The sequence below is a fragment of the Prionailurus viverrinus genome, chromosome C2, assembly GCF_022837055.1.
Source record: "Prionailurus viverrinus isolate Anna chromosome C2, UM_Priviv_1.0, whole genome shotgun sequence".
In the NCBI taxonomy this organism is placed as follows: Eukaryota; Metazoa; Chordata; class Mammalia; order Carnivora; family Felidae; genus Prionailurus; species Prionailurus viverrinus.
Genome location: NC_062569.1, coordinates 63,145,520 through 63,170,736, shown reverse-complemented (window position 1 = coordinate 63,170,736; position 25,217 = coordinate 63,145,520). Strand labels below are relative to the sequence as shown.

Sequence of the window (25,217 nt, the reverse complement as noted above, 5' to 3'; positions counted from 1 at the left end):
ACTAGGAATCCTGCAGCCAGGAGGCTCTTCAAGCATTTATCCTGTCCTCTTGGAGAAGTCTCAGAGCTGATGCTCTCAGGCCCTATGGGTCATCCATTATTTCTTCATTAATCAGGCACTTGCCGTGTGCTCAGCACTGTGCTAGATGCTTTGGGATAGACATATAATGCAAAAGAATTGGCATGAGACTTGAGACACCCAGGTTCTATCCCTCTGGCTTCCCTTTAGTCTTCCCTGCTGGTCTTTAGCTAGCAGCAGGATCTTTGTAAAGCCATTTAACCTGTCTACGCAAATGTTTCTTCATCTATAAAACTAGAGGGGCACACTCTGGACCTTTAAAATCCCCTGTAGTTCTAAAATTCAAGATTCTAAGGAATAGAAAACTTATAACTAGGTATTTTAATTGAATATCCACTAAGTGCAAGATATAGTGAAAATATAAAGATTTCCTCAATTGTTTGGTTAAAACATTAGGGAATATTGTTTTTTAGATTATAACATAAAAGGAACCTCCAAATTATATGACTTGACTAACAAAATGTTCTACCCAGAAGATTCGCGACATAGGAGTTAGGTGCTGTGTCATTCTAGGACCCCTGCTGTGACAAAATGGTCCACAGCCATCTGGCCCATGTCTTGGAAGTCATATCTCATGGATGAACCAGCCTTAGATCTCTGATTCATTTATAAAAAGCAATAACCAACTCACATTGAGTTAAGCAAGAGGGTGAAATACTTTGGCACATGACATGGAAATGTCAAGGGATTGGCAGGGTTTGGCATAGTTTGATCCAGGAATTAAATGATGTCCTGGTTCTTGGCTTGTCTCCGTCTCTCTTTTCCACTCTTCTCCATATTGGCTTCATTCTCAGACTCCATATGGTGGCAAGATGACTGCCAGGAGCTCCAGGCCACCAGGCTATCTGGACTGATAGCTGCCACACAGGTCCTGGAATTCACTCTGATTAAACTAAGTTGGAAATGACTTAAAATAAGGAGTGACATTTGAGCTGGAACTTAACGTGTGAGAGCTTGTGAATTGTTAGTGGGATGGAGAAAATAGCCCAGGCAAAGGCAGAAAGAGAGCTTGGTGTGTTTAGGGAAATCTAAGACTCCAGCTCTTTAGAAGCCGGGGGGGGGGGGGGGGTTTGGGGGAAGTGAATACTGATGTACCCAATTTTTATCTAGAGTTTTAGACAGCATCTTAATTCAATCTTCATGATTTTGGCAAAAGACTTTCCTTCTAATCTACCTACCTCATTTGAACTCTTTCTTTTTAAGTTTATTTATTTTGAGAGAGAGAGAGAGAGAGAGAGAGAGAGAGAGAGAGGAGAAGAGGCAGAGAGAGAAGGAGAGAGAGAATCCCAAGCAAGCTCCACGTTGTCAGGACAGAGCCCAACGCGGGGCTCGAACTCACTAACTTTGAGATCATGACCTGAGCTGAAATCAAGACTCAGATGCTCAATTGACTGAGCCACCCAGGTGCCTCTGAAATCCTTTTATAAGTTTAAAATGTCACCAAATAAGCCACAAAAGTTTGATTGACGAAGACTCCCACCCCTAGAATTGCCAAGTTATATTAAGTTCTAAGTAGCCATTGTGTTCAGATTTCCAGACCAAACCCTTGGAGCTTTCAGAAAGGATGAGTGTCACTGGGACTTTCAGTCCCGTTGGAAGAGGGTGATCACAGGACCTGGGAGTGATGTTTGCCTTGAAGCTTAGCGAGGTTGGCTTTGACTTGGGCTCTCCCGAAAGTAGGCCCTGAGACAAGGATTTGAGTGCATGTAGTTTATTGGGCAGTGATCTCACCAAACATCAACTGGGGAATAAGAAAGTGAAATAATGAGGTGTTATGGGCTGAACTGTTTTCCCTCAAAATTTATGTTGAATTCCTAACCCCCAGCACCTCAAAATGTGACTTTATTTGGGAATAGGATATTACATATATAATTAGTTAAGTTAGGATGAGGTCATACAGACCCCTGGATTATGGGATGGGCCCTAATCCAATATTAAAAGGGGAAATTTGAACACAAACACACAGAGAGGTAGAAAACCACATGAATATGAAGGCAGAGATCAGAGCGATACTTCTGTAACCCAAGAAACATCAAAGATTGCAAACAATTAGAAACTAGTTTAAAAGAATGTAGCAGATTTTTTCTCTGTTTGGATGAAACTAAGATGCCCAGCACCTTGATCTGGATTTCCAGCCTCCAGAACTGTGAGACAATAAATTTCTGTTGTCGAATCTCCCCAGTTCTGTAAAACTTTGTTCTGGCAGTCCCAGCAAACTAATACAGAAGAAAAGGCACCAATAAATGATGTGCTATCAGGCAAGTTACCATTGTGCTCTAATGGGTCTTAGTCTCAAATGGACAACTTTGCAGGCAATGTGGAATGTGCACCTCAAAATTGTCCTGCCAGACTCAGCAATAAAAAGGCAACCCAATTTAAAAATGGACAAGGATAGATATCTCTCCAAAGAAGATATGCAAATGACCAGTGAGTATGAGAAAAGATGTTTAACATTGTCTTTGTTTGAGCAGCTAAAACACAATACCATAGACTGGGTGGCTTATGCAACATTTATTTTTCACAGTTCTAGAGGCTGGAAGTCCAACATGGGTGCCAACATGATCAAGTTCTTGGAGAAGGCCCTCTTCCTGGCTTGCAGATGTCTTCTCATTGTATCCTCCTGTGGAGGAGAGAAGGCTAGCTCTCTGCCTCTTCTCATGAGGACACTAATCCCATCATGAAACTCCATCCTCATGACCTAATTACCTCCCAACATCCTACCTTCAAATACCATCATATAGGGCTTCAACATATGAATTTTGGGGAACACAAACATCCAGTCTATAGCAGCATCATAAATAATTAGGGAATAATGGTTAATAATTAAAAAGATGGATAATAACAAGTGTTAATGAGGATATAGAGAAGTGGGAACCCTTATTCTTACTGGTGAGATTTTGGTGCAGCTGCTTCAGCAAACGGTTTTCCAGTTCCTCAAAAAGTTAAACATGGAGTTATGATATGACCCAGCAATTCCACTCCAAGGTATGTAGCCAAGAGAATTGAAAATATATGTCCGTCCACACAAAGACTTGTACAATGAATGCTCACAGCAGCATTATTCATAATAGCTCAAAGTGGAGACAGTGCAAATGAATCACTTGATGAATGGATAAACAAAATGTGGTATATCCATAAAATGGAATATTATTCAGCAATAAAAAAGAATGAAATACTGATACATACTACAACATGAATAGATCTTGAAAACGTGTTAAGTGAAAGAAGCCAGTCACAAAAAGCCACATATGATATGATTCCACTTACATGAAATTCCTAGAAAGACAAATCAAGAGAGACAAAAAGTGTTTTAGTGATTGCCAGGGCCTGGAGGGATGGTGGAGTGGAGAGTGACTACTAAGGGGTATAAGGGTGTCTTTTCAGTGTGATGAAAATGTTCTGGAACTAGAACATTGAATAGTGATGGTTGCACAGCTGTGTGAATATATAAAAACCACTAAATTGCACACTTTAAAGTGTGAGTTTTATGGTATGTAAATTTTTCCTCAATTAGAGAGAGAGTGGATCTTTAACAAAACTATCCTGCCTGCAGGATGAGGGAACTGGAATACTTATCAACCAGTAACCAACAGTCATTAGTTGAAGGCTGCTTCTGGGATGTATTAATTCCCTGGAACTTATGGCCAGATTTATATGTGGAGTCCAGGATTCAGAGAGAGGTTTGCAAATGTTAGGACTTGGAAATTGGGGATATATATTTTCAGGAACTCTCCATTTCAAAAATATGGAAAATTCCTCACAGCCTCATGGACAAATGATACTTGCCTCCCAGGGTTATACAGTATTGACTCCTTACTGCTCTGTGCTCATACAAGTCAGAGTAGTCCCTCAACTTGGAAGCTGAAGCATTACATAATGAGGGTTTTCCATGAACTGCTTATGACTTGACTTGTTTTGCGATGATCCACAGTTATTTTAGTTGTAAACAATGGAAATTGACCATGGCCAGGATGGCTGTCATAAAAAAGATGGACAGTAACAAGTGTGAGGGAGGATGTGGTAAATTGGAACCCTCATTTATTGCTATGAGAACAAAATGAATTTAGAGGCAAAGTCCAAGTGGCTCACTCCCTTTATCTATCTATCTATCTATCTATCTATCTATCTATCTATTTTTAAGTAGGCTCCATACCTAACGTGGGGCTTGAACTTACAACCCTGAGATCAAGAGTTGTGTGCTCTACTGACTGAGCCAGCAAGGTGCTCCCCAATACAATACAAATGGTAGTATTATTAAATGCAGCCACAATCTGCAATCGTATTTGTGTCTCCAACAACCAATTTCTGAAGCTGCCAGGCAATTATATTTGCCAGGCACAACTGGTCCACGGTGAGCAGGTAAATGATTTACACCCCAGAGACAATCTCCTCAAAGCTTTTGCCCTTCCTTTACTTGGTACAAACCTCCAGCTTGGGTTTTCTGGGTTCTGTTCTATCTGCCTCTCATTTCTAAAGCCTTTCCTTCATCCTTTTTCTCACCACATGGCCCTATGTGTCACCAAACCCTTTTTTTCATCATCTTTGTCAAGGGCCTTTAAATGCTAAGCTGATCTGGAACAGCAGCTCTCACATTTTTTTGGTCTCGGGATTCCTTAAATAATCTTAAAAATGATTGAGGATGCTAAAAAAGCTTCTGTTTCTGTAGGTTATTCACTGCATTGAAAAATTTTAAAGCAGAAATTGAAAAAAAATTTATTCATTGATTTTAAAACAACAGTGAAAGAGATTACATGTTAATTTAAATCCCATAAATATGCTTTTCAAAAAAACATTTGTGGGAAGAGCGGTACTATTTTTAACAAATCTCTTGAATGTCTGGCTTAATAGAAGAAAGTTAAATTCTCATATCTGCCTGTGCATTTCTCCTCTTGCCATATCACACCAGAAAACTCCATGGTACACTTTGAGAAAATGAGCATGGAAAGGGAGGAACATATTAGCATTATTATGAAAATAATTAGAACCTGCAGACCTCCTGGAAGGGACAAGCAGCAGTCCCCAGACCGTGTGCTGAGAACTGTTGCTAGTTTTGGTACTCTTCACTCTTTGCGTGGATCCGTACTTCCATTGGGCGCCATTTTCCTCCAGTGTGAATAACTTCCTTTTAACATTTCTTGCAATGTAGGTCTGTTGGTAGTAAATTCTTTCAACTTGCATGTTTGAAAAAAGTCTTCATTTTGTTTTGGCTTTTGAAAGATATTCTCACTGGAGTGGTAGAATTCTAGATTGGCAATGTTTTATTTCAGTATTTTAATGGTGTTGCTCCACTGTCTTTTCACTTAAGCTATTTCTTTTTTTTTTTTTTATTGGGATGTAATTATAATTAACATATAACATTAAAACAGTTTGAGGTGTGGAGTATAATGATTCAATATTTGTATGTATTGTGAAAGAATCACCACAATATGTCTGGCTAACATCCATCACCATGCATAGTAACTTTTCCTTGTGATAACTTTTAAGATCTACTCGCTTAGCAACTTTACAATATATACAATATAGGTTTATTAACTATAGTCATCATACTGTACATTACATCCCTATGCTTATTTGTTTAATAACTGGAAGTTTGTACCTTTTGACCACCTTCACCTATTTCAACCACACTCCACCATCTGTCTCCTGAAAACCACCAAATCTATTCTCTGTGTCTGAGTTCAGGTTTTTATTTCATTTTTTTTAGATTCTACGTGTGAGATCATATAGTATTTGTCTTTCTCTGTCTGACTTATTTCATTTATCATAATACCCTCAAAGTTCACCCATGTTTTCACAAACAGCAGGGTTTCCTTATTTTTTTTATGGCTGAATAAATTTCCATTGTATTTCTATATACCATATCTTCTTTATACATCCACCCATTGATGGACACTTAGATTGCTTCCACGTCATGGCTATTGTAAATAATTCTGCAATGAAAGTGGGGGTGCAGATAGGTTTTCAAGTGAGTATGTTTATTTCCTTCAGGTAAATACCCAGAAGTGGGATTGCTGGATCATATGGTAGTTGTATTTTGAATTTCTTGAGGAAATGCCATACTGTTTTCCATAGTGGTAGTACCAATCTATATTCCCACCAACAGTGAACAAGGTTCACATTTCTGCACATCCTAGCCAACACTTGTTATTACTTGTTGTTTTGACCTTCTGACAGGTAAGGACTGATATCTTATTGCAGTTTTGATTTGCATTTATGTGATGATAGGTGATATTGAGCATGTTTTCATGTACCTTCTGGCCATCCATTTGTCTTCTCTGGAAAAATGTCCGTTCAGATCCTCTGCCCATTTTTTAATAAGATTTTTTTTTGCTATTGAGTTGTATGAGCTTTTTACAGGTTTTGGATATTAACCCTTTATCAGATATATAATTTGCAAATATTTTCTCCCATTGAAGACGCTGCCTTTTCATCTTGTTGATAATTTCTCTTGCTGTGCAGCAGCTTTTTAGTTTGACATAGTCCCTCTTATTTTTTATTTTTATTTTTTTTTAACATTTATTTATTTTTGAGAAAGAGAGCAAGCACAAGGGGAGGAGGGGCAGAGAGAGAGGGTGACAGAGGATCTGAAGCAGGCTCTGCACTGACAGCAGACAGCCTGATGTGGGGCTCAAACTCACAAGCAGTGAGATCATGACTTGAGCCGAAGTAGGACGCTTAACCAACTGAGCCACCCAGGTGCCCCTGTTTTTGCTTTTGTTGCCTTCACTTGTGTGGCTTCTGATGAGAAATCCGCTGTCACCTCTATTTTGTTTTTCTGTAGATAATGTGTTTTTTCCATTTCTGCACTTAAGATTTTCCATTTATCCCCGGTTTTGAGCACTTTGATTACGCTGTGCCCTGGTATAGTTTGTTTGTTTTCCCTCATGTGTCTTGTGCTTGGGGTTTGTTGGGATTTTTTTGACCTGTAGGTTTAAAGTTTTCATCAAATTTGAAAAAATTTGGTCATTATTTCTTCTGGTGTTCTTTCAGTTGCCTTCTCACATATTTCAGGGATTCCAATTACTCACATATTCAGCTACTTAAAGTTGTCCCACAGCTCACTAATGCTTGGCTCATTTTTTTTTTTTGAATTTTTTTTTTCAACTTTTTTTTTTATTTATTATTTTTGGGACAGAGAGAGACAGAGCATGAACGGGGGAGGGGCCGAGAGAGAGGGAGACACAGAATCGGAACCAGGCTCCAGGCTCCGAGCCGTCAGCCCAGAGCCCGACGCGGGGCTCGAACTCCCGGACCGCGAGATCGTGACCTGGCTGAAGTCGGACGCTTAACCGACTGCGCCACCCAGGCGCCCCTCATTTTTTATAATTTATTTAAAAATAATTATAGCCTTACAGGAAGTTGCAAAAGCATACATGGAGTCCCTTGTACTCTTCTGTCAGTTTCTCGCAATGGTACAGCTGTAGTGTAGGAGCAAATCAAGAAAAATAACGTAGGTACACGTCTGTTAACTAGGCTATATAGCTTATTTGGGTTGCATCATTTTTAATATACATTTGTAATTGTGTGTATAGTTCTGTGCAATTTTATCATACATGCAAATTCATGTAATACCACCACAATCAAGATATGATTGTTTTATCACCACCAAAGGTCTCCTTGTGCTACCCTTTTATATTCAACCACTATCCCTGTCTATCGGTAACCACTAGTCCATTCTCCATTTCTACAGTTTTGCATTTTGAGAATATTATATAAATGGAATCATAAAGTGTGTAACATTTTTAAATTTATGAGTGAAACCATCTGAACCTGGAAATTTCTCTATGGGAAGGTTCTTAAATACAAATTTAGTATGTGCATGTATGTATGCATTTATTTATTTATTTTTATTTTATTATTATTATTATTTTTTTTTTTTTTTTATGAAATTTATTGACAAATTGGTTTCCATACAACACCCAGTGCTCATCCCAAAAGGTGCCCTCCTCAATACCCATCACCCACCCTCTCCTCCCTCCCACCCCCCATCAACCCTCAGTTTGTTCTCAGTTTTTAAGTCTCTTATGCTTTGGCTCTCTCCCATTCTAACCTCTTTTTTTTTTTTTTTTTTTCCTTCCCCTCCCCCATGGGTTCCTGTTAAGTTTCTAGGATCCACATAAGAGTGAAACCATATGGTATCTGTCTTTCTCTGTATGGCTTATTTCACTTAGCATCACACTCTCCAGTTCCATCCACGTTGCTACAAAAGGCCATATTTCATTTTTTCTCATTGCCACGTAATATTCCATTGTGTATATAAACCACAATTTCTTTATCCATTCATCAGTTGATGGACATTTAGGCTCTTTCCATAATTTGGCTATTGTTGAGAGTGCTGCTATGAACATTGGGGTACAAGTGGCCCTATGCATCAGTGCTCCTGTATCCCTTGGATAAATTCCTAGCAGTGCTATTGCTGGGTCATAGGGTAGGTCTATTTTTAATTTTCTGAGGAACCTCCACACTGCTTTCCAGAGCGGCTGCACCAGTTTGCATTCCCACCAACAGTGCAAGAGGGTTCCCGTTTCTCCACATCCTCTCCAGCATCTATAGTCTCCTGATTTGTTCATTTTGGCCACTCTGACTGGCGTGAGGTGATACCTGAGTGTGGTTTTGATTTGTATTTCCCTGATAAGGAGCGACGCTGAACATCTTTGCATGTGCCTATTGGCCATCCGGATGTCTTCTTTAGAGAAGTGTCTATTCATGTTTTCTGCCCATTTCTTCACTGGGTTATTTGTTTTTTGGGTGTGGAGTTTGGTGAGCTCTTTATAGATTTTGGATACTAGCCCTTTGTCCGATATGTCATTTGCGAATATCTTTTCCCATTCCGTTGGTTGCCTTTTAGTTTTGTTGGTTGTTTCCTTTGCTGTGCAGAAGCTTTTTATCTTCATAAGGTCCCAGTAATTCACTTTTGCTTTTAATTCCCTTGCCTTTGGGGATGTGTCGAGGAAGAGATTGCTACGGCTGAGGTCAGAGAGGTCTTTTCCTGCTTTCTCCTCTAAGGTTTTGATGGTTTCCTGTCTCACATTTAGGTCCTTTATCCATTTTGAGTTTATTTTTGTGAATGGTGTGAGAAAGTGGTCTAGTTTCATCCTTCTGCATGTTGCTGTCCAGTTCTCCCAGCACCATTTGTTAAAGAGGCTGTCTTTTTTCCATTGGATGTTCTTTCCTGCTTTGTCAAAGATGAGTTGGCCATACGTTTGTGGGTCTAGTTCTGGGGTTTCTATTCTATTCCATTGGTCTATGTGTCTGTTTTGGTGCCAATACCATGCTGTCTTGATGATGACAGCTTTGTAGTACAGGCTAAAGTCTGGGATTGTGATGCCTCCTGCTTTGGTCTTCTTCTTCAAAATTCCTTTGGCTATTCGGGGCCTTTTGTGGTTCCATATGAATTTTAGGATTGCTTGTTCTAGTTTCGAGAAGAATGCTGGTGCAATTTTGATTGGGATTGCATTGAATGTGTAGATAGCTTTGGGTAGTATTGACATTTTGACAATATTTATTTTTCCAATCCATGAGCAGGGAATGTCTTTCCATTTCTTTAAATCTTCTTCAATTTCCTTCAGAAGCTTTCTATAGTTTTCAGCATACAGATCCTTTACATCTTTGGTTAGATTTATTCCTAGGTATTTTATTCTTCTTGGTGCAATTGTGAATGGGATCAGTTTCTTTATTTGTCTTTCTGTTGCTTCATTGTTAGTGTATAAGAATGCAACTGATTTCTGTACATTGATTTTGTATCCTGCAACTTTGCTGAATTCACGTATCAGTTCTAGCAGACTTTTGGTGGAGTCTATCGGATTTTCCATGTATAATATCATGTCATCTGCAAAAAGCGAAAGCTTGACTTCATCTTTGCCAATTTTGATGCCTTTGATTTCCTTTTGTTGTCTGATTGCTGATGCTAGAACTTCCAGCACTATGTAAAACAGCAGCGGTGAGAGTGGGCATCCTTGTCGTGTTCCTGATCTCAGGGAAAAAGCTCTCAGTTTTTCCCCGTTGAGGATGATGTTAGCTGTGGGCTTTTCATAAATGGCTTTTATGATCTTTAAGTATGTTCCTTCTATCCCGACTTTCTCAAGGGTTTTTATTAAGAAAGGGTGCTGGATTTTGTCGAAGGCCTTTTCTGCATCGATTGACAGGATCATATGGTTCTTCTCTTTTTTTTTGTTAATGTGATGTATCACGTTGATTGATTTGCGAATGTTGAACCAGCCCTGCATCCCAGGAATGAATCCCACTTGATCATGGTGAATAATTCTTTTTATATGCCGTTGAATTCGATTTGCTAGTACCTTATTGAGAATTTTTGCATCCATATTCATCAGGGATATTGGCCTGTAGTTCTCTTTTTTTACTGGGTCTCTGTCTGGTTTAGGAATCAAAGTAATACTGGCTTCATAGAATGAGTCTGGCAGTTTTCCTTCCCTTTCTATTTCTTGGAATAGCTTGAGAAGGATAGGTATGATCTCTGCTTTAAACGTCTGGTAGAACTCCCCTGGGAAGCCATCTGGTCCTGGACTCTTATTTGTTGGGAGATTTTTGATAACCGATTCAATTTCTTCGCTGGTTATGGGTCTGTTCAAGCTTTCTATTTCCTCCTGATTGAGTTTTGGAAGAGTGTGGGTGTTCAGGAATTTGTCCATTTCTTCCAGGTTGTCCAATTTGTTGGCATATAAGTTTTCATAGTATTCCCTGATACTTGTTTGTATCTCTGAGGGATTGGTTGTAATAATTCCATTTTCATTCATGATTTTATCTATTTGGGTCATCTCCCTTTTCTTTTTGAGAAGCCTGGCTAGAGGTTTGTCAATTTTGTTTATTTTTTCAAAAAACCAACTCTTGGTTTCGTTGATCTGCTCTACAGTTTTTTTAGTTTCTATATTGTTTATTTCTGCTCTGATCTTTATTATTTCTCTTCTTCTGCTGGGCTTAGGCTGCCTTTGCTGTTCTGCTTCTAGTTCCTTTAGGTGTGCTGTTAGATTTTGTATTTGGGATTTTTCTTGTTTCTTGAGATAGGCCTGGATTGCAATGTATTTTCCTCTCAGGACTGCCTTTGCTGCGTCCCAAAGCGTTTGGATTGTTGTATTTTCATTTTCGTTTGTTTCCATATATTTTTTAATTTCTTCTCTAATTGCCTGGTTGACCCACTCATTCGTTAGTAGGGTGTTCTTTAACCTCCATGCTTTTGGAGGTTTTCCAGACTTTTTTCTGTGGTTGATTTCAAGCTTCATAGCATTGTGGTCTGAAAGTAAGCATGGTATAATTTCAATTCTTGTAAACTTATGAAGGGCTGTTTTGTGACCCAGTATATGATCTATCTTGGAGAATGTTCCATGTGCACTCGAGAAGAAAGTATATTCTGTTGCTTTGGGATGCAGAGTTCTAAATATATCTGTCAAGTCCATCTGATCCAATGTCTCATTCAGGGCCCTTGTGTCTTTACTGACCGTGTGTCTAGATGATCTATCCATTTCTGTAAGTGGGGTGTTAAAGTCCCCTGCAATTACCACATTCTTATCAATAAGGTTGCTTATGTTTATGAGTAATTGTTTTATATATTTGGGGGCTCCGGTATTCGGTGCATAGACATTTATAATTGTTAGCTCTTCCTGATGGATAGACCCTGTAACTATTATATAATGTCCTTCTTCATCTCTTGTTACAGCCTTTAATTTAAAGTCTAGTTTGTCTGATATAAGTATGGCTACTCCAGCTTTCTTTTGGGTTCCAGTAGCATGATAAATAGTTCTCCTTCCCCTCACTCTCAATCTAAAGGTGTCCTCAGGTCTAAAATGAGTCTCTTGTAGACAGCAAATAGATGGGTCTTGTTTTTTTATCCATTCTGATACCCTATGTCTTTTGGTAGGCGCATTTAATCCATTTACATTCAGTGTTATTATAGAAAGATACGGGTTTAGAGTCATTGTGATGTCTGTATGTTTTATGCTTATAGTGATGTCTCTGGGACTTTGTCTCACAGGGTCCCCCTTAGGATCTCTTGTAGGGCTGGTTTAGTGGTGACAAATTCCTTCAGTTTTTGTTTGTTTGGGAAGACCTTTATCTCTCCTTCTATTCTAAATGACAGACTTGCTGGATAAAGGATTCTTGGCTGCATATTTTTTCTGTCTAGCACCCTGAAAATCTCTTGCCAATTCTTTCTGGCCTGCCAAGTTTCAAAAGAGAGATCAGTCACGAGTCTTATAGGTCTCCCTTTATATGTGAGGGCACGTTTACCCCTTGCTGCTTTCAGAATTTCCTCTTTATCCTTGTATTTTGCCAGTTTCACTATGATATGTCGTGCAGAAGATCGATTCAAGTTACGTCTGAAGGGAGTTCTCTGTGCCTCTTGGATTTCAATGCCTTTTTCCTTCCCCAGTTCAGGGAAGTTCTCAGCTATTATTTCTTCAAGTACCCCTTCAGCACCTTTCCCTCTCTCTTCCTCCTCTGGGATACCAATTATGCGTATATTATTTCTTTTTAGTGTATCACTTAATTCTCTAATTTTCCCCTCATACTCCTGGATTTTTTTATCTCTCTTTTTCTCAGCTTCCTCTTTTTCCATAACTTTATCTTCTAGTTCACCTATTCTCTCCTCTGCCTCTTCAAGCCGAGCTGTGGTGGTTTCCATTTTGTTATGCATTTCGTTTAAAGCGTTTTTCAGCTCCTCGTGACTGTTCCTTAGTCCCTTGATCTCTGTAGCAAGAGATTCTCTGCTGTCCTGTATACTGTTTTCAAGCCCAGCGATTAATTTTATGACTATTATTCTAAATTCACTTTCTGTTATGTTATTTAAGTCCTTTTTGATCAGCTCATTAGCTGTTGTTATTTCCTGGAGATTCTTCTGAGGGGAATTCTTCCGCTTGGTCATTTTGGACAGTCCCTGGCGTGGTGAGGACCTGCAGGGCACTTCCCCTGTGCTGTGGTGTATACCTGGAGTTGGTGGGCGGGGCCGCAGTCAGACCTGATGTCTGCCCCCAGCCCACCGCTGGGGCCACAGTCAGACTGGTGTGTGCCTTCTCTTCCCCTCTCCTAGGGGCGGGATTCACTGTGGGGTGGTGTGGCTCGTCTGGGCTACTTGCACCCTGCCAGGCTTGTGATGCTGGGGATCTGGCGTATTAGCTGGGGTGGGTAGGCAAGGTGCTCGGGGGCAGGAGGGGCAGGCTTAGATCGCTTCTCCTTAGGTGATCCACTTCAGGAGGGGCCCCTCTTCCGTGGGCCTCTCGTCTGCGTTTGGCTCTGGCGACTCCGTTCTGCTAATCCTCTGGCGGTTTTCTGGGTTATTTAGGCAGGTGTAGATGGAATCTAAGTGATGAGCAGGACGTGCGGTGAGCCCAGCGTCCTCCTAAGCCGCCATCTTGCCGCAACTCCGAACAACTGCTATTTAAACAGAGGGCTATTTATTTATTTTTAAAGTTTATTTATTTATTTTGAGACAGAGAGAGAGAGAGAGAGAAAGAGAGAGCAGGGGAAGGACAGAAAGAGAGAGGGTGAGAGAATCCCAAGCTAACAGCGCAGAACCTGATATGGGGCCTGATCTCATGAACTGTGAGATCATGACTTGAGCAGAGATCAAGAGCCTGAAGCTTAACCCAATGAGCCACTCAAGCACCCCACAAATTTAATTTTTAAAATGGGATATAAGACTATTCAGGTTATCTACTTCCTTTTGAGTGGGCTTTGATCATTTGTATTTTTCAAGGAATTTTATTTTATCTAATTTATCAAATCTACTGTCATAAAATTGTTCACAATATTCCTTTATGATCTCTTTAATGTCTGTAGGCATCTGATATTTGTCATTTCTGCCTTCTTTTTTTCTTGATGAGTTTTGCTAGAAGTGTACCCATTTTAAACACTCTTAAATAACCAGCTTTTGTTTCCTTGATATCACTCTACTGTTTTCATTGATATTCCTTTTTTTGCTTTATAATTCCCTTCTACATGCTTTGGGCTTAATTTTTTTTTTTTCTAGTTTTTTAAGGTAGAAGCTTAGATCCTTGATTTGATAATTATCTCTTTCTGTCTTTTTTTATGGATCAATTATTTAATTATATTCCTTGTAAGTGATTTAGAATACCAATATGTGAGGATAAACTCCATTTGTGAGAGAAAACACAGAGCAGAGGTAGCCCTGAAGTGAGGAACGGTTTGATTTTTGGCAGAATTTGCAAGTCCACAGCTTTCTAATCAAGCTTGCACTGCTTTGTAATCCCTCCCATATTTGTCTTTCTCTTTGTCAAAGACCTCACCTTCCTGATGAATGGCTTTACGCAACTTCTTCTTTGTGAAGAAAGTATCAGTGAGATGTTTTGGGATTTTCACACTGCTGATATCAATTTTGGTGGAGGTGGCAATGACATATTTCTGGTGTGTTCTACACAGAGGAACTCGATTGAGGGCCAGAGGTCCAGTCACAAGTAGCAAGCCACTGGGCAGCTTGGGTGGCTCTGTCGGTTAAGTGTCCTACTTTGGCTCACATCATGATCTCACAGTTCATGAGTTCAAGCCCCACGTCAGGCTCTGTGCTAACAGCTCAGAGCCTGGAGCCTGCTTCAGATTCTGTGTTTTCCTCTCTCTCTGCCCCTCTCCTGCTTGCAGTCTCTCTCTCTCTCTCTCTCTCAAAAATAAATAAACATAAAATAAACAAAAACAAGCAGCAAGCCTCTGCTCAGTTGCTTCAGGAAAACTACCTCTTGCCTCTCTGGCGCCCAGTGAAGATGATCAAAATGGCCCCAGGAGTGAGGCTAGCTCGGAGTTTTCTCACATGCTGACTGAAAGGTTTTTTGTTGTTGTTTTTTTTTTTGTTTTTTTTGGTTTTTGTTTTGTTTTTTGTTTTTTACCATGGTTCAACAGCTTTTGAGGTGCATCTTCAATAGGATAATCCCTAGGCATTTTGCAAAGTTTAACCACTTGGATACCACTTGTTTTGTGACAGTAGTAAGAAACTTCTTTTTCTTTTCGACCTTGGATTTGGTTGCTGAATACTTCCTCTTATATAGCCTTTCTGGAATACACAGCCATTCAAATATCTGCTAGTTCCCCTGTCTGACAGGGTTTTAGTCACAGTGGGGCTTCTCCTTCTTTGCGTTTTAGGCTTGAGATTACCCTTCTTAACCTTGTCACTAGCATCAGCCTTCTTGTCTTCAGATTTCTTCTCCTTAGTGTCTGGCTTCTCAGCTTTTTCACCTGCCATCTTGCAAAATGGGAAAGAGAAGAACCTTTCTATTTTTCTAATGTAAACATTTAAGTGCTATAAATTTCTCTCTAAGCACTGCTTGGTTATATGCCCAAAATTCTGATATGTTTTGTCTTTATTTAAATTTTTTTCAAAATATTTTCTAATCATCCATTTGACCTCCTTTTAGACTCATGGGTTATTTAGAAGTATGCTGCTTAATTTCCAAACATTTGGATTTACCAAATCTTTTCCATTTTAGATTTTATTTTAGATTTCTATTTTAGATTTTAGATTTCTATTTTAATTCTGTTGTAGACAGAAAGGTTAGTATGATTTCAATTCTTTTAAAAAAATGTTTATGGCCTAGAATATGATCTAACTTGGTGAATGTTCCATTGGCACTTGAATTTGTATTCTGATTGGGCAGAGTGTTCTATAAGTGGAAATTAAGTCAAAGAGGCTAATAGTATAATTCTCTTCTATATGCTTTCTGATTTTTCTGTCTACTTGTCCTGAGACAATAGTGCTGAAGTCTTTAACTCTATCTGTAGGATAGTCTATTTGTCCTATCAATTCTAACAATTTTTGCTTCATGTATTTTGAAGCTTTGTTCTTAGGTGCATACATATTTAGGATTGTTATATTTTCTTGATGAATAATTCCTTTATCATCATGTAATGACCCTGTTTATTATTGTCCACTTTATTTGATATTAATAAATCTACTGAAGCTTTCTTTTGATTTGCGTTTGTGTTCTTTTTCCTTTTAAGTTATCTAAGCATTAATTTTTATCTAAGCTGATCTCCTCTGCCTTTTAGTTTTATTTAAACCATTTATATTCAGTGTTGGCCTTAAATATACCATCTCTCTAGTTTCCTTCTGTTTGTCTGTTCTTAATTCATTTTCCCAACCTGGGTGAGGGGCCAGACCCATGACCCAAGCTCAGCCAGAAGGATGCTCCCACCAAGAACCTTGACTCTTGAAAGAGTGACACAAAGAGAGCAGTCAGATCATTCAAGCAGAAGTGCGGTGGCAGGATTCAATGGCATTGAAGACCTGAGTAGCCTGTTCTGGTGGTTGGGTTTCTAGGCTGCCAGATATTTCCCGGTTCCTTCCTATTTTCTAAGCATACTTTTCCAGTCTTCCTTCAATCTTGGGAGCCATTCACATCCTTCCCCAAAAATCCCATTTCCGTGTCCTCTAGCCAGAGTTGGTTTAATTCATTGTCACCAAGAGCTCTGAGAGATACAGAGATCTCAGCAGCAATGATTTCAGAAGAATGTTGGGTACAGAAACCAGCTTGCAATGGGTTAAACTGAAGTGGAGAATAAGAATTCTTAAAAAGGACAAGGAATGAAAGGAGGGATAAAGATATTTGAGAGAGAAGTAAAGTGTAAAGAAATTGGTTGTTGGAAAAGGCGGAGGTCTGAGCACATTTGTAGGCTGAAGGGTAGAAACCAGTGGAAGAAGCCACTGGAATAAATTCCTTCTTTACCTTGACATTTAAGTTTTCCTGCAGGGGTGCCTGGCTGGCTTAGTTAGTCAAGCATGAGACTCTTGATCTCGGGGGTTATAAGTTCAAGCCCTATGTTGGGTGTAGAGATTGCTTAATTAAAATTATTTTCCCGTAGTATGATTCCCATCTTGTTTTCTAGACTCACTTCCCAATATTCCTTATAATTAAGGCAATCAGGACACTTAATATTTTCTATAAATGCCCCATAGTCTGTCTTTGTTTTTTTTTTTAAGATTCTTTAAAAAAATTTTTTTTAATGTTTATTTATTTTTGAAAGACAAAGAGCACGAGCAGGGGAGGGGCAGAGAGAGAGGGAGACACAAAATCCCAAGCAGGCTCCAGGCTCTGAGCTGTAAGCACAGAGCCTGATGTGGGGTTGGAAATCATGAGCCTGAGCCGAAGTCAGATGCTTAGCCGGCTCAGCCACCACAGCGCCCCTGTCTTTTTTTATTTGCTTACTTGGTTTGTTGGTTTGTTTTTACTCACGATATAGCCTTGGCCTGGAATATTTACACAGATTATTATAGCCTGGATGGCTCAGTTGGTTGAGCGTCCAACTCTTGATTTCAGCTCAGGTCATGATCCCAGGGTTGTAGGATCAAGTGCCACCCCCCACCCCCACCAGTGTCGGGCTCCACACCGAGCATGGAGCCTGCTTAAAATTCTCTCTCTCTCTTTCTCTCTCTCTCTCTGCCCTTCTCCCCCAATCTTGCACTCTCTCTCCCTAAAATAAAAACAAACAAACAAACAAAAAACCCAAATACACAGATCATTCTACTGATCCTATTAATCCTCAAAAGCTCAGACACCATCCTAAAGGCTTCTTCAGATCCCTTGAATGAGTGTGATTTCCTCTGACATTAAAATTCCCAAAGCACCTTGTATGTCTCTTATCATTTCTAATCAGATTATGCCCTTCAAAGATAGTCATTGTGTGCTTGTCTTATTACTCCTTCTTTTCAGTGTGAGCTTCATGGCTGGTATTGTTGTCCTGCTGTACTCATCTAGCACAAGGATTTGTACACAGCAGATGCTCAGCAAATACTAGTTGAATTCACAGTGGAAGGAACAGAAAAATTCTTAATAGGGATTGAGTTACAATGCTTGGGAAGTTCTCAGGAATTTATTATTCTAGCCAGGAATCCACTCTCAGTGGATAATGGCAGCTCTGTTCATCCAAAGTTAAACTGAAATGGAGTTGTACTTGGAGTCCCAGTCTGAGAGAAACCTCACACTCTGTAGTTCTCCCATCCAGGATGTGATTATTCATCTATGCAGAGAAAATGAAGGTACTGCTGCTATATACAATATGGATCTCACAATGTTGAAAAGTTCAACACAGAAAACTACGTATGATAATTTTATATACACGAAGTTAAAGGCGAAACTAGGGGTGCCTGGGTGGCTCAGTAGGTTGAGTGTCCAGCTTCAGCTCAGGTGATGATCTCATGTTTTGTGCTGCTGTCAGTGTAGAGCCTGCTTCAGATCCTCTGTCCCCCCCCCCCTTCTCTGCCCCCCTCCTGTTTGCGCTCTCTTAAAAATAAAACATTAAAAAAAAAAAAAGGCAAAACTAACCACATGGTGTCACAAGTGAGCATACTGGGGAAGGGAGGAGTCAGGTTCTTGGTAGGCATTAGGAGTTGTGGGTGCTTCTAGGTGCTGGTGTTCTACTGCTTGGTCTGACTGATGTCACATGGTTATGTTCCCTTTGTGATGCTTCACTGAACCATGCACTTACGATGTCTATGGCTTTCTCTAGGTATGTTACACTTTATTGTAAAAGTTTGTTTTAGGGGTGCCTATGTGGCTCAGTCAGCTAAGCCTCTGACTGTCAATTTCGGCTCAGACCATGATCTCATGCGTTTGGTGAGTTCTAGCCCTGCATTGAGCCCTGTGCTGATAATGCAGAGGCTGCTTGGGATTCTCTCTCTCTCCTTTCTCTGCCCCTCTCTCACTTGTGTGCTTTCTTTCTCAAAAAAAAAAAAAATTAATAATAATAATAATAATAATAAAGGTTTCTTTTAAAATATTTCTTGTGCCTGTATATACATTTCTAAATTATCCAGTTAGACTGTTCTAGCAGCAGAACATTAAAAGGCAACCGGAAGTTGATCACATACAACAATTAAAGCAAACCACCTTCTCTAAATGCACACTTCTTGGTTGCCTTCATCTGCAGGGGGTTCTTAATGTTCCTCTGGGAGGTATGAAGTTTTAGAGCACAAATCTATTTGGGGAAAAAACTCCCATAATTGCATGTTGTATTAAGAAAAAAAAAAAAGCATCCAACAGGAAGGAAATGGAATTGTTTTCAGCAGCCTAGAACAATGTCTTGGGTTGCTTCCTCTTTGTAACATGGCAGGTGAGGGCAGAGTAAACAAAATGAGCATCCTTGTGGATTTTATTTTAGGTAGGGTTAACTTTAGCATAATAAGTGCAAGATACTTAGAGAGAAATGGAATACTTACTTGATATTGTCCAAATGTTAAGTCTTGGTGCTGGAAGCCTCTATCACAAAGAGGCCCAAAGTATTTTGTTCCTTTTTTCCTACCCAGACAGTAGGGGTTATTTCTCACTTGGATTTGTAACATCTTGGAGGCCAATATTCTCCATTTGGGAAAGCATCTGTTGATGGTAAAAAAAAAAAAAAAAAAAAAAAAAAAAAAGACAGGGAATGAGTGATGGCAGCTGTAAAATTCTTGCTGGCTGGATAAATGCTATCTTATTGGTCTTCTCTTTTTGCCTCCCCAAGCTCACCTTCCTGCTCTCTCTCTTAAAGTCCCACAGCATTTATGTTTTTGTCTCTTTGGCACATAGGGTTTGACTTTGTAGCTGCCTTATCCACCCCCCCCAGGCTGGAAACTTTCCAGTGGCAGAAATTGTAGCTCATTGGGTAGAAATGGATCTCCTGCACCATATCTGTTCTTGCATGGCAGAGGCTGGTTGCTTGCCCCTTCTTCAGACTGGGAGCTGAAGGTTCCTCATGTTGTATTTCCATTGTTTGGTACACAGTAGGGGTTCAAGAAGTGCTGGTTAAATGAAGAAAAGAAGGGATGGTGGATCAGTTCTCCCAATTTCTAGATTCTTCAGAAGCTCTGCCTCCCGAGTGCTGCAGAAAACTGTGATGGCTCCCTGAAGAAGGGGTCTACGTGGCATTCCTTCTTTCCCTACTGATCACCACACTCTTCTCAACCTATAGAGGGCAGAATAAAGAATGTGGGGTGGCAATGGGGCTGAAAATTTGAGCTTATTTCCCAGGGGTTGGTTCCCCTGCTATAGGGAAATTATCTGTTTATAATTGTGGCTTGGCATTGATAGAACCTTTAAAACAAACATTGCATGCTCACTTAGTAAGTCACTTTGGAAGTACTAGACATCTTCAGAGTCCTTGCACATACATTTTAAAGAAATAAAATCTGCAACCAGTCCTGTGGAAAGAGGCAAAATTGTGGGTAGGATGGAAGGCGGGGTAGAAGAAAGTGCATAGGAATTTGAGCAGTGGAGAACTCTGGTGTTAAAGTTCAGGGAGAGGGGTGCCTGGGTGGCTCAGTTGGTTAAGCATGTGACTACAGCTTAGGTCATGGTCTCACGGCTGGTGAGTTTGAGCCCTGTGTTTGGCTATTTGCTGTCAGTGCGGATCCTGCTTTGATCTTCTGTCCCCCCCCCCCCCCCCCATCTACCCCTCCCCTGCTCATTCTCTCTCTCTCTCAATAATAAATAAACATTAAAGTTCAGTGAGAGAAGAAGTTACTAAGAATAAAAGTTTCAACATTGTAAACCTTGCAGCCTCTATGCAGCTAAGAACTAGGGACAGAGATGCATCCTGCTTACTTTGTGCACCAAAGCTCTTTACAGTCGTGAAGTCTGACAGATACTGATTAGATTCTAAAAATGCAAACTCCTTTCTACATACTCACTGCTTTCCCTCAGTTTTCGACAAATTTGCTTGTTAGTGATTTTACTTTTTCTTTGCAGTGTAAAATACCATCACTGTAAGAGGTGAAGGTGTCTATTTGAAGATATGGGAAAGTTAATCATGAACTCTTCTGATTCCCTCTTACGTCGATCATCAAACACACTGCAATGTGGAAATCTGTGTCTGTGACATGCATTTGGCATACACTTAATCTAAGGTTAACATAACATATGTTCACATTTCAAAGTCTGGATCTGATGAACAGGAATACAATTTAAAATCATAAATTGATCAATGAGTTGTTTCTGGAAAAAAAATGTTCTTTTTCCAGATCATTGATTTTTGATATTTGAAGTGCAAGGTACATACGGTACAATCTCATTTGCTTAATACCTTTTCCCACCTCTGTGAACCTGCAGACACATGTCACATATGTAAAGGTTTAGAAGGATGTATATGAGTTTTAACAGTGATCGTCCATGGAGGGTAGGTTTGGGGGTTTTCTGTTTCCTTATTTTTGCTCTTAAGTATTTCCTGAGTTTTCTGTAATAAGAAAAAACTTAAAAAAATTTTTTTAAATTTATTTTTGAGAGAGAAAGAGAGAGAGAGCGTGCACGTGTGCAAGCAGGACAGAGGCAGAGAGAGAGGGAGACACAGAATCTGAAGCAGGCTCCAGGCTCTGAACTGTCAGCACAGAGACTGACACAGGGCTCGAACTCATGAACCGTGAGATCATGACCTGAGCCAAAGTCAGACACTCAACCGACTGAGCCACTCAGGCACCCCAAGAAAAAAATTTGTTATTTTGAAACAAGAGGGGAGTTGTGGGTAGAACATACAAATCTGAGAATAGTTACAAACATTCAGAGAAAACGATGGTCACTCCAATAACCACATCGTTCTCTTTCCCTCTGGACATGCCCCTCATCAGCCCATTTCCAGTGGTCAGGGTCATCCACCATGCAAATTTGATGGTGGCACCTCCCTGCTTTGAGTCAATTCCCTCTAAACGGATGTCAGTGTCTCTGTTCGTCCTTATCATCCTATGTAAGTCAGTCACCTTTCAATTCCAAGTGACAGAAACCTCATTCAAAGTAGCTTAAGCAAAAGTGAGGAATTTCTTTGTTCATGTAACCAAAGAGTCTGAGGTTGGCTTTAGGCAGCGCTAGACTAGGAGTTCAAAGATGGCATTCATGCTTTATCTTTCCTAGTCCTGCTTTTCTCATGTTAGTTTTGTTTCTAGACAGGTTCTGTCCATGTGGAGGCAATATGCCATCGGTAACTCCAGGCCCCCATGGTCCTTCAAACTCGGATCCTGAGGAAGGGAGAGGATTGGGGTTGGCTTGGGTTGGGTCATGTGCTCTTTCTTAGGGCAACTCCAGAAGAGAATGAGGAGTACAACAGAGGGAAATGGGTGTTTCCCAAAGGAAAGGATTCTAGGCAAACCATGACACCTTTATCTCTTCCCTCTGCAGACTCATCTGTCTCTCCCTCTCTCCTTCTCTCTCTCTCTCGGTTCTTCAAGGACCTTTACTGATGGTTCCTTCCAGAGGAAGGACATACACATACCCACGTGGCTGTGGTCTGGCATTGCTCCCAGCTCTTCTACCTCAGTGGAATGAACTCCAGGCACAACCCTGACTGCCCGTGGTCAGCAGGCGGCGGGAGGCTCTAGCACGGTTACTTCTCCAGGGATGCAGAATTGAGCAGCTTCTCCATCAGTTCAGCGTGAGACAGTAGCGTGCAGCACTCAGGCCCAGTGAGTCCAGGGCGCCCCATCAGTGTCCGAGACCCGCAGCAACCCCAGCTAGGCCTCCTACTTGTTGCCCGCCATCTTGCCACAAGTGACGTAGCACATAGGTATAATCATGGCGGCAGCATGGCAGCAGACTGGTCCCACAGACTGCCTGACCAACAGTCACCACACTACGATTCTCTAGACTCATCTCTTTTCTAGCTGCACCTGAAGTATTTTTGGTTCCAGGAATATGCCAGACATACTTCCTTGTCTTTTATTTTATGCATCTCATTGCATTGGCTGCAAATAGCCTTCCTCAATTTTTTACCTACTGCCAACTCATCCTTCAAGTTTTTCCTGATCCTCACTATCTGGGCTGGGTACTCAACTATGTGATCCCATAAGCATGTAATTGATACTCTTGACATCATACTACAGTCTGCTGCAAGTTCTTGTTTGCATAAATACTGTCCTTCCCTCACTAAACTAGCTCCTTGTGTTCAATGATTGCTTAGTGAATGGCCCACAAGTGTTTATTGAATGATTGAAAGATAACCTCAGTATGGATAAGATCATACCCTGCTTCCTCCATTTATAAAGTTCTTACAAAAAATCTTGAACTTTTGTTTAGGAGTTAAGGTATAATCTATTATTTTTTAGAAGATTTTTTTAAAGTAATCTCTACACCCAATGTGGAGCTCGAACTCACAGCCCAAGAGCAAGAGTTGTTTACTACCCTTGACTTCAAGCTGTATTACAAAGCTGTAATCATCAAGACAGTATGGTACTGGCATAAGAACAGACACACAGATCAATGGAACAGAACAGAGAACCCAGAGATGGACCCACAAACGTATGGCCAGCTAATCTTTGACAAAGCAGGAAAGAATATCCAATGGAATAAAGACAGTCTCTTCAGCAAGTGATGCTGGGAAAACTGGACAGCGACATGCAGAAGAATGAACCTGGATCACTTTCTTACACCATACACAAAAATAAACTCAAAATGGATGAAAGACCTAAATGTAAGACAGGAAGCCCTCAAAATCCTTGAGGAGAAAGCAGGCAACAACCTCTTTGATCTTGGCTGCAGCAACTTCTTACTCAACACGTCTCCAGAGGTAAGGGAAACAAAAGCAAAAATGAACTACTGGGACCTCATCAAGATAAAAAGCTTCTGCACAGCGAAGGAAACAATCAGCAAAACTAAAAGGCAACTGACAGAATGGGAGAAGGTATTTGCAAACAAAATATCAGATTAGTATCCAAAATCTATAAAGAATTTAGGGTTAGGGTTAGGATTAGGGCTAGTATCCAAAAATCTATAAAGAACTTATCAAACCCAGTACCCAAAAAACAAATAATCCAGTGAAGAAATGGGCAAAAGACAATAACAGACATTTCTCCAAAGAAGACATCCAGATGGCCAACCAATACATGAAAAAATGCTCAATATCACTCATCATCAGGGATATACAAATCAAAACCACACTGAGATAACACCTCACACCTGTCAGAATGGCTAGCATTAACAACTCAGGCAGTAACAGATGTTGGTGAGGATGTGGAGAAAAAGGATCTCTTTTGCATCGTTGGTGGGAATGCAAACTGGTGCAGCCACTCTAGAAAACAGTATGGAAGTTCCTCAAAAAATTAAAAACAGAACTACCTTATGACCCAGCAATTGTAGTACTAGATATTTATCCAAGGGATACAGGTATGCTATTTCGAAGGGACACAGGCACCCCAGTGTTTATAGCAGCACTATCAACAATAGCCGAAGTATGGAAAGAGCCCAAATGTCCATCGATGGATGAATGGAAAAAGAAGATGTGGTGTGTATATATATATATATATATATATATATATATATATATATATATACACAATGGAGTATTACTAGGCAATCAAAAAGAATGAAATCTTGCCATTCGCAACTATGTGAATGGAACTAGAGGGTATTATGCTAAGCGAAATTAGAGAAAGACAAATATCATATGACTTCACTCAGACGAGGACTTTAAGATACAAAGCAGATGAACATAAGGGAAGGGAAGCAAATATAATAAAAAACAGGGAGGGGGACAAAAACATAAGAGACTCTTAAATATGGAGAAGAAACAGGGTTACTGGAGGGGTTGTGGGAGGGGGGATGGGCTAAATGGGTAAGGGGCATAAAGGAATCTACTCCTGAAATCATTGCTGCACTATATGCTAACTAACTTGGATGTAAATTAGAAAAATAAGTTAAATAAAAAAATTTTTATTATTTTTTTTTTTTTAATTTTTTTTTTTCAACGTTTATTTATTTTTGGGACAGAGAGAGACAGAGCATGAACGGGGGAGGGGCAGAGAGAGAGGGAGACACAGAATCGGAAACAGGCTCCAGGCTCTGAGCCATCAGCCCAGAGCCTGATGTGGGGCTCGAACTCCCGGACCGCGAGATCGTGACCTGGCTGAAGTCGGACGCTTAACCGACTGCGCCACCCAGGCGCCCCTAAAAAAATTTTTAAAAAGACAACAGAAAGAAAAGAGTTGTACACTACCAGCTGAGCCTGCCAGATGCCCCAAGATATAATGTATTATAAATAAAACCTCACACATGTAATTTGCTATATATGCATTAATGAAGTAGACATGTGAATAATATGAAAATAAAATATCAAATCATGCTAAATTAAGTATCATTGGCCTTTGAATACCATGTTATAGTCCTATTTGAAATATTGCCACCAATATCTGGTTAGCTAGGTCAGGGTTTCTTAACCCAGAGTCTGCACACCTC

The 25,217-nt window shown here is 40.1% G+C and overlaps 1 long non-coding RNA gene and 2 pseudogenes across 1 annotated transcript; all 3 read right to left on the bottom strand.

Moving 5' to 3' along the window:
- Positions 1-14,152: 14,152 nt before the first annotated feature.
- LOC125175069 (60S ribosomal protein L6-like) lies at positions 14,153-15,277 on the bottom strand (annotated as a pseudogene).
- Positions 15,278-19,161: 3,884 nt separating this feature from the next.
- On the bottom strand, positions 19,162-19,817 carry LOC125175071 (uncharacterized). The gene is made up of 2 exons (XR_007155652.1): positions 19,536-19,817; positions 19,162-19,403 (listed from the first exon to the last, which is right to left on the bottom strand). It is a non-coding gene; the product is annotated as an uncharacterized LOC125175071 (long non-coding RNA).
- Positions 19,818-22,374: 2,557 nt separating this feature from the next.
- Positions 22,375-22,564, bottom strand: LOC125175070 (DNA-directed RNA polymerases I, II, and III subunit RPABC5-like; annotated as a pseudogene).
- Between the last annotated feature and the right edge of the window lie 2,653 nt (positions 22,565-25,217).